Below are 19217 nucleotides of genomic sequence, written 5' to 3'. Positions count from 1 at the left end.
AAGGTGACAATTTTTTGTGCAAAAAAATCGGTTAGAAGTTGTAATTCTTGAAATTCTATTTCCTAGATTACATTAAATTGTAGAGAAAAATTGGATTCTAGAATATTAGATTTTAGAACTTATTGCTTGAAAAATAAACTCATAGTTGTAATTTTCTACTATTTATATGGTATAAACCTTTTGCCACAAACATATTCTACCAGGTGTGTTGGAGGTACTACACACCTAGGACCTTCATTACTGGCACATGCAGACACTTAGTTAGAGCATTCACTGACATGCATGGCTTCAACATTGGAATCTTCACTAGATTTGTGACTTTGACTGTACATGCATGCATGGGACTACATGAAAGATCCTTTCTGCATGATTTACTCCCTGATTTGCTCCTCCTCTCACTCCACAACTGGCTAGTTCTCTCCGGAACTTGCTGTAGGTATCGATTCCTCTCATTGATCACCACTATGGAACATTACCTTGGGATATTCACCCAATGATGCTATATCATGAGCATTGTAACCTATTTTCCGAGTCAATAAGTTTTTTTGTTCTTTCGATTTCTCTTAGTGTTTTTGATCTACAAAGCTGTGTGTTCAAACTTTAGTAGCTAGATTCATCTATGTAGGTTTTCTAACACATTCACATGGTAATGGAGACAACATGTTACTAGATAAAAGGTGCACCAGTACTTTAGTTTGCAGGTATAACAACTTGGAGATCGAAGATCGACAGAAAAATGGAGTTTCCCAAAGCATCAATCCTAACACCGTACAACTATCACGAATGGAAGGACCAAATGGCTCGATACCTTTGTCAGAAAGGGTTGTACAGGATTAAGATGGTTACAGAAGTGGAACCCACTTCAGCCATAGAGAAATCCAAGTACCTCAACCGCATGGATGAGGCCCACAGATCCATATGCATGTGCATCTGCCCAGAGTTGTAGTTTCATCTATCTTCCTACAGTTCTCCCAATGAGATTTGGAAAAAGGTTGAGGAACTCTACGAGAAATAGGATGAGATGAAAGGTCATCTGCTCAAAGTGGAGCTGCTCGCATTGGATCCATGGAATAATGACAAAATTCAGGGCTTCTTCACCAAATATAATGATCGATTGTTGCAACTCAACGGTTGTGGAATTGACAAATCCAAGGAGGAGAGTTGCCAAGTTCTCTCTATTATGTCAAAGCTCCGACCAGAATACTCTGTCTTTGAGTCTACATTTCATTCAGTAAGGCTCGCAATAGGGAAATCCTACACTATGCCTTCTCTCAAAGAGTACATGGAGTCCCTCACTTTTGAGAAAGATAAACTCAATGGCATGGGGAAAATCAAACCTCCAAAAGCGCATGCACTTGCTGTGCATGATGGCAACGACAATAGAAATCATAGATCTAATGCAAATCAGAAAAACCAACAACAAGAAGATAAGGGAAAAGCGCATTCCCATCGAAAGAACGAAGGGTACACCAAGCCCTTCAATGACTCTTCCAGCTCCATAAATGAGAAAGGGAAGAAAGGAGACAAATGCACCTATTGTCACTGAGGATTCCATTCGGAATCCTCTTGCATGAAGAAACAAATTGACCAAATGGAAAAAATCCTTTAGAAGCACAACCTTGGGGACCACATCCCTTAGGGTGCCAAGACAAAAACTGAGGATATGCCACACAGGAAAGGTAACAATTTTCATGCTTTAGTTGCAATTAACTCTTCCCCTGATGCATGGATTATAGATTATGGTGCATCACATCATATGGCTGCTGCAAAGGAAGTCTATTCCTCTTTGGATACATGCAAAGGACCTCCCTATTGAGGTCACCGGAAAAGGTAGAGTGGAACTTTTACACGGAAGCTTTGAAGATGTGGTTCATGTTCCAGAACTTTTGGTAAACCTGCTTTTAGTTTATCAGATCACTCATTCCGGCACCAGAAAGAGAGTGGAATTCACTCCAGATGCAATGAACATATATGACCTACATAGCAACTCCACAATTGCAATCGGTGAGGTAAACAATGGAGCTAGACTATATACATTTTCTGAATTTATTGAATCTGGATCCTCCTTATTACTTACACATGCTGATGATAGTAGTAGGCTTTGGCACGAGAGGTTTGGTCACTTAAATTATAGGTATATGCAGCGGATAAGCAAGCATGATATGGTGGAAAGCTTGCCAAATATCAGTGTCTCCAAAGGAGTTTGTGAAGGGTGTGTCCTTGGCAAACATCCTAGAGAAAAGTTTGACACCAGAAATACTCATAGAGCATCCTCTCCTCTAGATCTAATCCATAGTGATCTCATGGGGCCTTTTCCTCATCCTTCCATCAACAAAGCAAGGTATGTGCTTACATTTATTGATGATTTCTCACTGTATACTTGGGTGTATCTTCTGAGGGCCAAATCTAAAGTTTTTGTGCACTTTGAAGATTTCAAAGCACTAGTTGAGACACAGACAGAGAGAAATATCAAAGCCCTCCATACAAACAATGGGGGGGAATATGTTAGCACAATACTTCAGAACCTTTGCCTTGAGTCTGGCATAGAGTTGCAGCACATAGTTCCATACACTCCACAGCAGAACGGCTTTGCTGAGAGAAAGAACCAATCTCTTAAAGAGATGGCCTCCTGCATGCTGCATGCTAAGTCACTACCTCATAGGCTATGGGATGAAGCACTTAATTGTGCTAACTACATCTAGAACAGATCTCCTCATAGATCTGTCAAGGATCAGACCCCCTTTGAGGCTTGGAGCGGCACTACACCGGGGGTCACCCACTTTCGTGTTTTCAGCTCCCGAGCATGGGCCAGGATCCCCTCTGAAAACAGGAAAGCTCTTGATCCACAGATGAGTGCATCTTTATTGGATACCTTGATGGTGTGAAGGGATACTGACTCTTGATTTCCTCTACGGACAAGCTCATCATTGAGTGAAGTGTCCAATTTGAGGAAAGTCTCTCACATGCACCTCAATTGCTGCATGCAGACACCTTTTATCTACCTCATGACCAAGCTGACTCAATACACTCAGATGCAGATACAGAGCATGTAGATTATGGGTAGAGCATGCAAATGCAGATGTAGAGTCTTCAAATACAAATCCAGTGCATGCATATGATGATCCACATCCAAGCCTAGATCGGGCTTCCAGCAGTGAATCAACTTCCCCTGTCATAAATCAGAGAACAAGGAGCTTAAGTGAGATATATGCACAACACCACCCAATTGTTAAAAATGGTCTTGTCGGGGATAATTTTGATCTGTGGAGGACTAGCTCAGAGTTTATTGAGCCTCCCCTTTTCCTCACTGCCACTGAACCAACGCCATCCTAACGTTGTCATTTGGTTCAGTCTTCTAATCGGCAGTCTTACGCTGAGGCTGCTGGGAATCCCTCTTGGGAGTCTACCATGGAGGAGAAGTAAAACTCCCTCCTCGAGAACCAGACCTCGGATCTTGTCCCCCTTCCTTCAGGAAGGAAACTTGTCTGATGAAAATGGGTCTACAGGACCAAGAGTGCTGCAGATGAGCAAATCACCAGATAGAAAGCCAGGCTAGTAGTCAAAGGCTTCCAGCAAGTGCATGGCATTGATTATGATGAGACCTTTGCTCTAGTAGTAAAGATGGATTCCATACGCCTTGCACTTGACATTGCGGCCGCCCAGGGGTGGGAAGTACATCAGATGGATGTGAAGAATGCCTTTCTTCACAAAGACCTATCTGAGGAGATCTACATGGAGCAACCACATGGTTTCATTCAGGATTCATCTTTGCTTTGCAGACTGAAGAAGTCTCTATATGGCCTTAAGCAGGCCCCGAGAGCTTGGTATGCGAAGATGGATTCTTTTCTCTTATCACAAAACTTCGAAAGATGTAAGTCTGATCTGAATGTTTACACGTTCAAGACACATGACTCTCTTCTTATCTTAGTTTTGTATGTGGTTGATCTCCTAATCACCGGCAGGTCAGCTTCAGCCATTGCTGCAATGAAGAGGACCTTGCATGATAGGTTATTGATGACGGACATGGGTCCATTACACTTCTTTCTTGGTCTTGAGATCAGCCAGGATGCCACAGGCATCAAACTCTCTTAGGCTAAGTATGCATGGGATCTCCACGAGAGATTTCACATGACTGACTGTAAGCCAGCATTGACTCCTTTTCTGTCTGGGGTCTGCCTTGAGGATGGAGGTGACACTCCATTAGTTGACAGTACTTTCTACCGACAGCTAGTGGGGAGCTTACTGTACCTCACCCACTCCAGACCAGATCTCTGATGTGTAGTAGGCGTATTTTCCAGATACATGCAGGAGCTGCATGAGCTACAATGGAAAGCTGCCAAGTGCATCCTCCGATATGTGCAGGGCACCATCACCTTCTAGATTCACTATGCACCAAGCACTGCATTGAATCTCCTTGGCTTCAAAGATTCTTATTGGGCGAGCGAAAACATTGATCGCAAGTCCACCTCTGGATATTCACTCAGTCTAGGGTCTGGCCCTATCTGTTGGTCGAGCAAGAAGCAAGCTGCTATTTCTCTCTCTTGAGTTGAGGCTGAGTACAGAGGAGTAGTCAACATCACAATTCATGCTTTGTGGCTACAACACTTCCTCACTGAGTTGGGCGTCCATTTCCACCAGCCCACTGTCATCTGGTGTGACAACCAGAGCACTCTCAAATTTTGTAGGGATCCAGTACAATGGTAGGAGATGAAGCACATAGAGATGCATATGCACTGCATCAGAGACTTAGTACATGATCGGGTCATTGATTTGCAGTTTTTTCCTTCAGCAGAACAGACTGCAGACATCTTTTCCAAGACATTCACTAAGAAGAGGTTTCACTCTCTGTGCGATCTTCTTGGAGTGAAGGACACAGTTTCTTAGCAACTATGTTTTCTTCCTCTTTTCTTTTGATTACATTGTATTTTGAGGGGGGTTTTTCCCCACGAGGTTTTCCCTCTTTCCTCAATTTTAGTATAAGTTGCACTCTATTTTGGGTGACATTTGGCCTTAGTTGTTAGGGTCCATTTTCTATTTTTCCCCATAGTGGTGTTCAGGGGGGTTGTTGGAGGTACCACACACCTAGGACCTTCATCACTAGCTCATGCAGACACTTAGTTAGAGAATTCACTGACATGCAAGGCTTCAACATTGGAATCTTCACCAGATTGGCACCTTTGACTGTCCATGCATGCATGGGACTACATGCAAGATCCTTTTTGCATGATTAATTTCCTGATTTACTCTTCTTTTCACTCCGCAACTGGCTAGTTATCTTCGGAACTTGGTGTAAGTGTCAATTCCTCTCATTGACCACCACTATGGCGCATTACCTTAGGATCTTCAACCAGTGATGCTATATCATGAGCATTGTAACCTATTTTCTGAATCAATAATTATTTTTGTTCTTCTAATTTCTTTTAGTGTTTTTGCTCTGCAAAGTTGTATGTTCAACATTTACTAGCTAGATTCATCTGTGCAAGTTTTCTAACACATTTACGAGGCGGATCACAAGTCCCGAGTATAATATCGATTTTTTTTTTGACATATCATATGGAACCTCAACGATTTTTGTTTTGTTGGCATATCAATTGGAACCTCAAACGTGCCCTGAAAACATAAGGTGCCTACTTGGGAGTTCCTAGAAATCGGGGAAAAAGAGATGCCGGGTATATACAAGAGGCCATGTGGAGGTCTAGTTGTTTATCATAGAGCCATATGTATGTAGATGAAAACAATTTGAAGGTGAAGATGTCAGATATGTAGATACGGAGAAGACTATTAGACAACAACTTTGTATCCAGGGCTCCCCATCTTTCTTTGGACCTTGAACCCGTCAATGAGCCATGGGGAGGATACCTTATGAGGTCTCGTATCAGATATGGTCTCAATCTCAGCGGCGGCTAAGGCAACACTCAGTAGTTTTCTGTCCATTGCAACCTGCCACATTTATTCTCTGCGGGTCCATATATTATGGACACTGTTTTTCATAATTTTTCTATATGCTACCATCGACCACTGTGAGAAATCTTTTATGTAAAAGACAATGTTCAAAGTTTATTTTAAAGGCTAGGTGTTGCAGAACAAAAGCTTAATGGGGTTTTGAGTTAGGGTTTTTTTATTCTTTTCAAAAATCGACGTATTAAGACGACTTACTTTGTTGCTTGTGTTCTGTTGTTTCCACATTGTGTAGTTTTATTACATTGATATGTTATTGTACTGTGCAGCTGAAAATTCACTAAAGTCTGGTGATGTAATTCAATTTAGACAACCTAGTTATTGCATCTGGTACAAGAAACATACTAGAAGAACTAAGATTTCGTATGGATTAACTAAATTGTATTCATTGGAATGCTTGATACAGCTTTTCAAAGCTGGTATTCTACTCAATTTGACTTGCTAAATAATTTGAAAACCACTTTTCAACTGAATTGACATTGGCAGGGACTTGCTACTTAATAAAAATTGATGAGAATAATTTTTATAACCATGTCTTTTGTTGATAATTCTTGGAGATAATTTAAGAAGATGCAGGGACTTGCTACTAAATAAAAATTGATGGGAAGATTTTTTAAAACCATCTCTTTTGTTGATAATTCTTGGAAATAATTAAGAAGATGGCATGCCCAAAGAGGCTATTAAAGTTATCGAAGGAATTCTCATTTTGAAAAAAAAAACACACAGAAAGAAAAAAACATGTTATTTATTATGAAATTGTGTTTCTATGTTTTAATTCATAAATTTTAATTTTTAAGCTTCATTGAAAAAAAAAATCTAAATACATTTATTAACACATTCTATGGATATATAAAATTTATAACACAATTATCTTTAAATTTTCTGAAAATAGATGCATAATATTATAAGCTTAAACAAATATATTATTTTAATATGATACTGGAAAATCTAAACTGAATGTATATGACGATGTAATCTATGAACCTGAATAGCAATTTTTTCAAAAGAAAATAAATACACTTAACATGATAACTGCAACATTGGCCTGTGTATATTATATTTCTTGATTCCTTACCTGCCGAGTTGGAGTTCATCTTGTTTAAGAAACATAAACAAACATGATGGAGGTTGGACAAGCATATCTAGTAGAGATACAAAGCCCCTTCTATTTGGTTGTTTAAGAATTTGATTTAGGCTTATCTCATTAGCATCCTGGTGAGTTCAGAATAAATAAGGTATAACGCCGGGTAGGACTACATGGAAAAGGAACCAAGATTAGCTTCACAGTAGACCAGCATTGATTTCTTTCCTATAACAAAAATAATGAAGAAGAATTATATTAAAAAATTATTAATTTATTTACATATTATATTAGTGTAAATATTATCACTATGTATTAAGTTAACGATTGGTTTAATGTTTTGACATTTTAAATATTAGATATCAAATTATTTTCATCTGATACTGAAGATGTAAAAACAGTAACCTAATCATTAACTAACTTAATGCATAGTGGTTAATATTTCCCCATTAAATATTCCCTAAAACTGTAAATTTATTACATACTTTTAATAACTTAAATATAATACAATATAAGACCACTTGGGCTTCTCATTAAAACTATTCCCTATTTATTTTCCTCCTAATAACCACAAGTATAGTATTTTACATATAATAAAAATATAAGACAACTTGTTCTTCTCATTAAAACTATTCCCTATTTATTGTCCTCCTAATAAAAACAACTTTTTTTCATTACGCCATAAGGCGTTTCCCTTTGAAATCAACTTTCCTCTTGGGTTACGTGTACATTTATGAGCCTTTGATTTAAGTGTTAGACGATGAAAATAATCTTACCCATCCAATTGATTAGACCAGTATACGATGCTACCCAGTAGATTGATGCTTGCGCTGTGCAGACATTTCCTAAAATTTTGACATGGTCCCAAGGGAAATGAGAGGAGTTTGTTCCTGAGTTTCAATCAATCTCAGAAGAGACTATATAGAGCCACTAAGAGTCTGCAGAAACACAGACCTATGTCAAAGCCATACTGAACTTTGTTTTCTTTTGTGTCAAAGCCATGCCCGCCTTTTGTAAAACTCTGAACCATATTGTTGAGTTACGGGACAACTGAATGCTTCAAGTCTCATCTCGAGGAGGGCTTTTGGACCAAGGTACCACACGAGGAGCTTCATCCTCAATAGCAAAGCGAGCATATTGGCATTTTCAAAGCATTGAAGAAAAATTGAGGGTTTTTATGCTTCTGGTTTTTTTTTTGTTTTTTCCTCCTATTTCAAAATCAAGATTGGTTTTCATTTGAATTAATGAAATCTTCATAATTTTAGCTAGGTTAACACAACAATAGAGTTATGGTTCATTTCTTTTGTATATGATTGGTGTTTGAGTAGTGACCATATTGAAAATGCAAGAAATTGTAGTCGTGTTTATTATAATTTTTGGGCAATGGCATTTCAATCCTCACTATTGCCGCCCTATGTTCCTTCGTTGTTTTGACGGACATGGCAACAGCTACAGTCTCTGCTTTGTTATGATACACACTAAGCACGTTACAAATGTATATTGAAGGTGATTGGCACATATGCCAATTGGAGTGGAGGTGGCCACTCAACAGTTAAAATGACATCTGCATTAGTCAAGCAAGAAGAATCCCTACTTATAATAACACAAGAGAGGTGGGATTGAATTTGATTGGGGTTGTTTCCTCTGTGACCAGTTTTGGAATGTAGCCCACTACCATAGTGAGCGTGTTTCATTCTATTGATTTCTTAATTCAAAGTGCAATCTTAATCACTTGGAAGGTTCGGCCAGTTCTGTGTTCACTATATGCTTGCAGATTTTAAATGCACGATTTATATTTCTATACCAGAAGTGCAACAGAACACTTTATTTTTGTTGATCAGAAGTAGAATAACAATCGAGGATTGATTTATTTGCATCATTTTGTGGTTCGTTTGTTTGGTTTTTTTTAGGGTCTCCTCAGTTCATTGAGGATATGGGTCTAAAGCTGGAAACATTACTAGGAAATAAATTCAAATATTCAAAATGGTATATTTCTCTTTTTTAACTGAGTATTGTGTTTTTCAGGTTTTAGAGATGGAAAGGGCTCAGTTTTTATCGATGTGATGAATGGCAATTATCAGTGATTGGTTCTAATTTTGAATCCCATCAGATCGGTTCATTTAGGTCAATTACGGTGTTGGGTTACTTGCTTGTATTTCCTATTTTATTTTGTTCCATTGATCTCGGTGTTTTGGATTGATATGCAGCAAGACCCTATTGAAGATGACCATCTCTCGGACCAAAATACTGAAGAATAAGAAGGAACTGCAGTGTAGGAAATTCAGAAAAGATGTTTCTCAGCTCCTTCAAAACGACTAGGAAGAGAGTGCTCGATAAAGGGTGTGTTTTTGTTTTTAACTATGGATTTTTTCTCTCATAATTACAAAGAAAATGTGCAATTTACTGGCAGACTGCCATACCGCAATGTTTACCATTTTTAATTACGCCGTAAGGCGTTTCCCTTTGAAATCAACTTTCCTCTGGCCTTACCTGTCTTGCTATGATCCGTCTGATTTCATGTTAGACGATTAAAATATTTACAACCATTAGATTAAGTTCTTGTTATAACTGAAACTATCCCTATCTTACCTTCCTTGAAACCATATAAATAACGACTTCCGTAGGTTTTATGAAACATTGTTCTACGAATCCATGTCCGCTTTCTTGAATCTTTGAATCTCCTGGCCATTGTGCAGTTCAATCATCCAATTGTCCACGATCTTGCTTGAATCTCCTGGCCATTGTGCAGGTAAATTTCAAATAGCAAGGGCATAAATTTCAAAATGGACTGTGTAGTCTTGATTGTTTTTAGTTTTCAATGATTTGTTTTTAATGATTTTGGGTTTTAACTGCGAGGACTTCTGTGACGGAAAACTGGAAATTGCCAGGATTTCTATGACAAAAAACTAGAAATTGCAGAGGTTTCTCAGTTTATGCACGATCTTGGATGAAATCTGTTGGACACTGTGCAGGTAAATTTCAAAATGGAGTGGGTAATCTCGAAACGACTATTTTTTAGTTCCCGCCTTCCATATACCACAATGCTTCTTTTTAAGAAACCCTAATGTCTAAAGTTGATCTTGCTTCCACCATTTGAAGGGGACTGTACTGCTAGTATGGCATGAATGCCCATGTGACTGTGTTGAGTAATTATTTCAAGGTACGAGACCTTGCATCAAGTTTATGGCCCCCATAAGCAAGATTCCTCTCTTCTTCTTCAATGAGCCTACCTGTGGCGACCAAATCTTGTGCCTCTTGCTGTGGCTGCAGCTCAAAATCTCGTGTTTTTTCAACCCTCAGGTTTGGATTTTGACTAGATCTAGCTTGGTTTTGGATTCAGATTCCTCCTACCGGTGCTGCATGCATTGACCACAACATTTTTTTCCATTGTTGGTCTTCTTCTTGCAGCAGGTGCTGCATCCTCCCAACGGCAGCGCCCCATTTACCTTCATGCATATTGTAAAAATATACCAGTCTTTAGCACCTTAATCAAGACCTATAATGTTGAATATAGGTCTAGGATTTTCAATTTTTGTACCAAGTTGTCCTTTTGATTACTATCAATCTTGCTGCTTTAGTACTAAAACAATCATTTTTCTGTTAGGCCATAATGTTAGCACTCCTGTTATAAATGATTCTTCCAAATACCCTCCCTGTTTCAACAAAACTGGCAGTAGCAGGCTTTAGTAAAAAATACTCTTGGATAGAGCAATACACATGGCAGTATAAAACCTCTTCCTGGTCATCATGGCAGCAATTGTCTTCTTAGCTCAGGCAGCCTTTCACTCAACATACTTAAGTACATTAATCATGACATAGCCAAAAATTTTACTATAGTCAATGGCATCATTATGAGTGGTGGGCTCCAGTATTGTAGCAATAATGCTACAACTCCTGGAGCTTCCTATCTCTAATTTTATCAACCCGGTAGTTCGTACAAACTTGGAAGCGACGGTGCTGTATGCACAAGTACTAGCTCTTGTCGTAGCTGTCACTTGGTCAGCTGGCACAAGTCCGCTAGGGCTCAAGCCAACTTCTATATGCTCACAGAAGAAGATTTATGAATGATGGACGAAAGCTAACTCAAAGGAGACTAATCTATTTGCAGAAAGAAATTGAAAGCCAACAAAGCATGAAAACCCTAGTAAACCCTAATTTGACTAGCTAGGCCCTTACAATGCAAAACTGTGAATGAAACTTCTACCAATAATGCCATTACTTGTAGTGAGCTGAAATACATGCATCTAAGCTACTTGCATCTGAAAATACATGTTTTTGTATTTTTTCATTAAGTGGGTTGATTGATTGTGATGAGGCTTTTGATTAGGGTTTGACTATGCAGGAGCGGTTCGAATGGAAGGAAAGTGTGGGCAAGGTCAGGATGGCTAGGGGAGGTCCCAGAGGGTCTCTAGCATCAGTCCACAGAAGTCTACCATGTTCGGATGCTCAGCAACCGAGTTTACAGGCTTCTACAGGAAGTCTGCAGGGGATCCTACAGGAAACTCAGGGATTCTACAGGAAGTCTATGCAATTCTACAGGATGTTCGACCGTGGGAGTTTTGGGCGATGGTGAAGTGTTGGAGTGGTGTGGGAGGATAGGTGAGATGGAGATGGAACTGGTGATGGCTCAGGAGCAGAGAAGTCAGATGGAGAAAGAGTGCATGCAGTGGGTTGATGGCTGGAAGGATGGGATCAACGAAAGGTTAAGTAAATGGAGCTATGTGAGTAATGGGAGAGCTGGAAGGTAAACGAGCTGAACAGAGGTCGGTTGAGTGGCTTCGGGTGTGGTTGAAAAGACGAGGAAGGTAATGGAATGGTGTGGAGCAGTGTAGATGAAACAAATTGTCTATGAATGTCACCAAAAACGAGAACTCTTTAACCTATGTTAACTGTGCTATTTTGAACCAATGAACAGCAGTGAAATTTGTGAAAGAAACTCGTGCATGGAAGTGGAATGGAGAAGTAATGATCAAGACCAAAGTGCATGGATGGATCTACGGCTAAAGTAACTGTTGCAACTTGCATGGACGTGAGAAGAACTGTGTTTCTTTTTGGTGTTTTATATGGACTGCACCCCAATCCCTAAGCAGAGATGGCAGTGATCTCTAACAACCTTTTTCTGGAGCTCCAATGAATTATAACTATCCTCTTCTAACCTAAACAACTGGAAACAAATTCACCACAAACTAATCCTATTCAATCTTATAAAACTAAATCAGCAAATTGTAAATTCGAATTGCATGTCAAAGTAAAGAACGAAGTGCTGGAACGAAAGGCAAATAACATTACAACACAGAGGAGGTATATTTCTCTCAGGTTGGGCCCTAACCTGAGAGCTATAGCTCCCTTAGAAACTCAAAATGAGATCAAAATCTGCCTGCCTTTATTCATAACCAAGAATCTGATGTCATGCCAAAACTGGCTTACAAAAAGAACCAACACCGAGTTGTAGCCCGTACTTCGAAATTAGAAGAGTAATACAAAAGTTCAAAAAGCTCATATCAAAGGCTATGGCCTCAGTATTTATGCAAAATGATAATCCAACAGGTTTCCTTGATTTGTGGAGCTCGGCTGTCCAACTGAAGGTTAAACTGCTGATCCTGTAGAACAGTTGTAACTGCTGTTCCTGTAGAACAGTTGGCTGCCTCTAAGCTCGGTGGGGAGATTGGTTGGAGCTCGGAGCTATGGTGGGAATCACAAGAAAGGTCCCCAAGACTGTGGACATCCTCTCCTAAAAACCAGCAGTGCCACCTTACTGTCTCCTTGTCTCCTTTCTCGTGGTCTTTGCTCCCTTTTAATGCCAAAAACCTGAAAGCATCATGTATTAGTCACGTAGATAGAATGCCTACCCTTCTTCCTACAAACAACATGAATAAACCAAGAAATGAATGCATAAGCAATAAAAGATGAATGGTTTGAGCAAAGAAAGTAGGCCAAATGAGCCAAAATTGTACCAAAAATTGGGGCTCATCATCACCCCCCAGCTCAACTATTTGCTCATCCTTGAGCAACTTTGCTCTGGCTCCTCGTCTTTGGCCGAGAACTAGAGCCGAGAGCATGCTCTTCCTTTCCTGTTTTTGGTGGCCCTGCCTTTTCTGCCCCTGGTGTTGACGAGGGTGGCGCTTCTTCCCCCTTTTCCATTTCCTTGAGCCGGGCTTCGGAAGGCGATTGGCCTTATTTTCGTGTCCAGGAAGTTATTTTTGGGCTTCCCCTCTCGGGGGTGGCTGATGTTTTAGAGGGTGTTCTTGCACTGGGTGAAGTAGGGACATCCCTTAAAATGGTTTGGCTGCTGGGTGGAGGCTGTGGCTTGCTCGTGTTTATCCTCTTGCTTCTCCTGGCTTCAGATGGTAGAGGGGTCTCCCTCTCTCTCTTCTCCTTTGGCTTTGGAGGTGTACTGAGGGCGGCCAGCGCCACTGCTGCCTCATTCTTGAGAATACCAGCCTTCTCTTTCCTACGTTTTGCTCTCTCAGAGCTCCTTGTAGAGGGCCCCTCCTTTTCAGATTTCGGGCTTCCTATAGAAGCCCCTACTTTGCCCACTTCCGGGCCTCTTGTAGAAGACCCTTTCTCTGTCTTCAGGCTTCCTGTAGGAACCTGTTTCTCAATGATTTTTGGGCTTCCTGTAGAAGCCCCTTTCTCCAACTTCGGGCTTCCTGTAGAAGCCCTTGTCTCTATTTTCGGGCTTCCTGTAGAAGCCCTTGTCTCTATTTTCGGGCTTCCTGTAGAAGCCTGTTTCTTAATGATTTTCGGGCTTCCTGTAGAAGCCTGTTTCTGCTTTCCTGTAGACACAGGTGTCTCCACCTTTTCTTGCTTACCTGCCTGAGTTTTGCTTTTTGCTTTGGTTGCAGGTACTGTTGAGGTACTTGGGCTGACGTGGACCACCTCAGCTTTGTCCATTCTGCTCTTCAGCCTCTTTTCTCTTGCTGACAAGATAGGTGTGCCACCTTTTTCTTTGTCCTCCTTTTCCTCATGCTTCTTCTTTTGCTCTTTCTTCTGCACTGTGGTCGGGGTCTTCTGGCCTTTTTCTCTCTGTCCCTCGGCCACTGCTTCTTGTTCCTCACTGCTGGAGGAACCCGTTTCTTCGATCAACATCTTAATGTCTCCATCTTTTGTCAAATTACGGAAGGATTCCCATGAGAGGGGAACCTTATATGAATGCAGCGCATCCTCCACAAGAAGCTTGATCAACCCATGGTGGGCTATCTGATCTGGTATGCCCTCTTTTAGCTTTGTGGCACACTCCGTTAGGGACTGCAATAGAAAATAAGGGATGCTCAGTTTTTGTTCTACAGGAAAATCAATCCGGTGCCTCAATTCAGTGAGCAACCGAAAGTGATATGCATACACGATGCTAAAACGGCCTTCACAAGTGATATATTTCATGATTTGCAAACTGACTTCATTCCATGGTGGCAACATACTCGTTCTTCGCACCCCATTTTTGTCCTCCGAGAATTCTTCCTCAGGTGGAAAGAATTCTTTCTTTGCCTGCTGGCTCAGCTTTCTTTCTTCCTTATCCCACGGCAAACCCATAGGAAGTTCTGTGATCTGACTGATATGTTGCGGGGTGAGCTTGAGGCTTAGACCTCTGATGTTTACTATGGCCAGTGTCTGGGATTTCGGCCTTAGAGCCTGCAACAATTCTTCGGCCACTTCATCATCGTAACCTTGCAGCTTATCACAAAAAGACATCCATTGTGCTCGTGTGAAGAGCTCTACCACTGCCTGGTTTTCCCTTAATTTGGTTGAATCAGTGGGTTCCCGTCTTATAAACCCACCCGGCATGATAAACACGGTTGTGTTAACTAAAGGTGTCAAATGCGAAAGAGATTTGGTCTATTGAGACAGAGCATGCACATAATCCACAAAATTCAACACAGTCTAATTATACTGACATCCTGTAGAATGACAGTATAGGCACAACAAACAACAATTTCACCGATATCTTTATGACCAAACTGTGGACGATGATCTTGCCACTCTTACTAACCAGTTGCATGAAGACTTCAGGGTTACCTCTTTAATTGGCCACCTTTTTTCGTGAGGCACCCGCTTCCCTGTAGAAGACTGCGTTCCTGTAGAGACTGTGTTCCTGTAGAGACTGCGTTCCTGTAGAAACTGCGTTCCTGTAGGAGCAGTGCGCAAATTTCAGGGAGGACTATAATTGGCCTGCGTTCGAGGTGTGCTTCACCGGCGTTCTGGTAGCCAAAAGCTCGGCGTATAAAAGTGCAGAGGAGATCAGAATAGCCACTCGAGTTTGAAGTGGTGCTTGATAAATGCATGCGCATAATCTAGCCGATTAGATTTTGAATCGGCGCAATCCGTGGCGCGGGGGGTGAGCTGTCCCCGCCGGACCGTTGGGCGACGTCATCTATCATTCGCCTTCGTATTCACTTGTTGCCGCATTCATTCCCACAGATCTGCCGCCACCTCTTTCTGTTAACTCATTGCTTCCGACGGGAGTGTTCTCACGTGCGTGCTGCTCATTCTCTTTGTCGTGGCCGCCACCCAAACATCCAACTATACCATAACTAGCCGACGTGGCCAGTCGACTGGCCATACGGCCGCTCATCCATTCACTTTTACGTTGTGCAAAAAATTCAAAGTAAAATTCATGCGATTTGATGGAAGGAAGGGTCGAGACACTTACCTGCGTGGCTGCACACGATTTTTCCAGTATTTGGACGATGGTGAGTGGATCTACCTGCTGCATGCGAACTTACACAGACCCGGAGGCTCATGGTTACAGGTTGTCGACGATGGAGTGGATGCTTTGGTTGCACGCGCCCGCGTTTCATTGCAGATGGCGGTGTTGTGAATGGTATCCACTCTAGCAGGTTTAACTGTTACAGGATTCCCGCAGGGTGTCTCGTAACAGTTCTTCCTCCTTGGGTGCATGCTGCACGACGAAGGATCTGACCTTTCGATCACGCTCCCGGAGCTTCTGATGCCTGTGGTATGAGATCTCTGCACTTGTTTATCTTTGAAAATGGCTTTTCCCGCGAGAACTCATTGATCTGCTTTGTTGATGCAGGGAACTTGGTTGCATGTCGACAAGGATGGTGGAGCAAGGTAACAGCAATGTGCAAGGGTGACAACAGAGGCTTGCATGCGTCCAAACCGATCCGTAGTCGCTAGATCTCCTCTTAAAATGAATTCTGGGCCATCCCAAACTTCTACAGGAAGTTTCCTGTAGAACACAGAGCTTCCTGTAGAAAGTCTGCACTTTCCTGTAGAAAATTCGCGTCTTCCTGTAGAAAGACTGCATCTTCCTGTAGAAGATTCAAACCATGATAAAATCGCACATACCTTGAAAAAACATGGGTATCCTTGGAGGAGGTGCTGGTGAGGTCCCTTGAAAGCATGATATGGGCCCTTGGCTTTGAGTTGAAGGGCTTCCTCTCCTCCATAGAACATCTTCAACCTGCATGCAATTTTACCATATTTTGCTTATTGTTTTTTTCTTTTTTTTTTTCTCTTTTTTTTATTTTTTATTTTTTATTTTTGAAAGATAACAGGGGCACCTCAAAGAGGTTTTCACCCGTGCCATCTGCCCTGAGCGCCTCAGAGAGGTTTTCACTCAAGGATCTTTTTCAAACCTTTTCCCTTTTTTTGTTTTTTTTTTTTTTTTGAAAGACAATAGGGGCGCCTCAATGAGGTTTTCACCCCTACTACCTGCCTTGGGCGCCTCAGAGAGGTTTTCACCCAAGGATCTTTATTATTTATTTTTTTTCTTTTTTCTCTCTTTTTTTTTTTTATTTATATCCTTCAGGGTATGCCAAAAGCAGAGGCAGAACCCTTCTCTATGACCAATACAGATTTCTCCATAGTTTTGATGAACTCTTGTCTTGAGAGAGGTCTCCTGTAGATCTTCAACCGATGCCCATTGACAAGCATGGGAATGGCTTCCTCATCAATGGTTCGAATAAGGACAGATCCATTGTCATGGCATCTTTCCACTGCATATGGTCCTAGCCATCTGGTTCTCAGCTTCCCCTTGAAATCTTTGTATCTGGAGTCATACAACAAAGCCCAATCTCCCAGCTGAAATTGCTTGCCATGAATATGTTGGTCATGCCACACCTTTCTCTGAAGTTGAACTACTTCTGAGTGAAGGAGAGCCTGCATTCGGTGCTCATCCAGGCCATTCAGCTGCAATAGCCTTTCTTGTTGTGCATGGCTGAGATCTAGGTCCAGCTGAGCTGCCATCCTCAAAGTGTTGTATTCAAACTCAATGGACATCAAAGCTTTCTTCCCATAGACCAGCTCATACGGTGTGAAGCCGGTGGTGGTCTTCCAAGTGGTGTTGTAAGCACATGTGGCTTCAACCAGGCGATCTGCCCAGTCCTTTCTACTGCTGCTCACCACCTTAGTCAAGATCCCTTCTAATGCTCTATTGGTGACTTCCACCTGCCCATTTGCTTGAGGGTGATAAGGGGTGGAAGTCCTATGCTTGATCTTGTGATGAGCTAGTAGATCTTCAACTAGGTTGGAGGTGAACTGGCTCCCTTGATCGGTGACCAGCTCTCTTGGATAGCCAAACTTATAGAAGATGTTTTCTCTTAGGAACTTGGCCACCTTTTCTTCTGTTGCTGCTTTGATTGCTTTGGTCTCTGCCCACTTTGTCAAATAGTCAGTACACACAATGATGTAAGACCTTTGCCTCGAAGAGGGGTTGATTGGTCCCACAAAGTCCATGCCCCACTTCTCAAATGGCTCAAGAGTCACTTGAGGTTGGAGAGGCATCTCATCCCTTTGGGTCGGTTTCCCCATTCTTTGGCATTGGTCACACTGACTGACACATCTTCTGACATCTTGATGAAGTGTGGGCCAGTAGTAGCCTTCCTGCAGGATTTTGAAGGCAGTTCTCTTTGTTGCAAAATGTCCTCCACAAGGCCCATCATGACAAGTGAGGAGGATATCAAAGACTTCCTCCTCCCTTACACAACGCCTTAAGATCTGATCGGGGCCAAGCTTGAACAGATTGCCCCTGATCCAAGTAAATGAGGCACTTTTTCTGATGATTCTGCTCTTCTCTCTGGAAGATAGGTGCGGAGGGAACTGTGCTGAAACAAGATAGTTTGCTATATCAGCAAACCATGGAGAGAGTACTAAAATAGCAAACAGATGTTCATCGGGAATCTGGTCATCCACTGTTCCATCCTCATCTACAGACAAATCCAATCTCGATAAAAAGTCAACAACAACATTTTCTCTACCTGGTTTGTCAACAATGGTCAAATCAAACTGCTGCAATAAAAGTAACCACCTAATAATACGAGCATTCACATCTGGTTTATTCATTAAATATCTAATTGCAGCATGGTCAGTATGTACAAAGGTCTAGTAACCAGTAATATAATGTCGGAACTTGTTCAGTGCATGGACCACAGCCAAGAATTCTTTCTCGGTTACAGTGTAATTCAGCTCAGCTTTGGACAAGTTTTTGCTAACAAAGTAAATGGCATATGGAAGTTTTTGCTCAACTTGTCCTTAAGCTGCACCTATGGCTTTGTTCGAGGCATCAGTGTGGATGTGGAAAGGTAGGGCCCAGTTTGGACCTCTCAGGATTGGGGCTGACACCAACTTGTCCTTCAATTCATTTAAAGCCCTCTCACAATCGTCAACCCAATTAAACTCCACATCTTTTCCCAACAGGCCAAACAATGGCGAGGCTAGCTTGCTGAAATCTTTAATGAATCTCCGGTAGTATCCTGCTAATCCCAAGAAACTCTGGACATCCCTTACCTTTTGAGGAGGTGGAACCCTCTTGATGAGAGCAATTTTGTTAGGATCCACCTGCAACCCTTGGCAAGAAATGGTATGGCCTAGCACGGTCCCTTCAGTCATTAGGAATTCACATTTTCCAGGACTAAGGGACAAGTTCATCTCGGCGCATTTGGTTAGGACTTTTCCTAGGTTGGACAATGCTTCCTGGAAGTTGGCCCCATAAGGAGTAAAGTCATCCATATAGATTTCTACTGCATCATGGACCAGCTCCGAAAAGATGCTCAAGACAGCTCTCTGGAAGGTAGCAGGAGCATTGCATAGCCCAAAGGGAAGGTCTCGGTAGGCAAAGGTACCCGAAGGACAAGTGAAGGTGGTCTTATCTTGGTCTTCCGGGCTGATTTGGATTTGGTTGTACCCGCTAAACCCATCCAGGAAAGAGAAGAACTTCTTT

Source organism: Pinus tabuliformis, chromosome J (assembly GCF_031772625.1).
Source record: "Pinus tabuliformis cultivar Carrire ecotype Pingquan chromosome J, CPIR1, whole genome shotgun sequence".
Lineage (NCBI taxonomy): Eukaryota > Viridiplantae > Streptophyta > Pinopsida > Pinales > Pinaceae > Pinus > Pinus tabuliformis.
The sequence above is the reverse complement of the archived record's forward strand: the minus strand, read 5'-3'. Positions refer to the sequence as shown.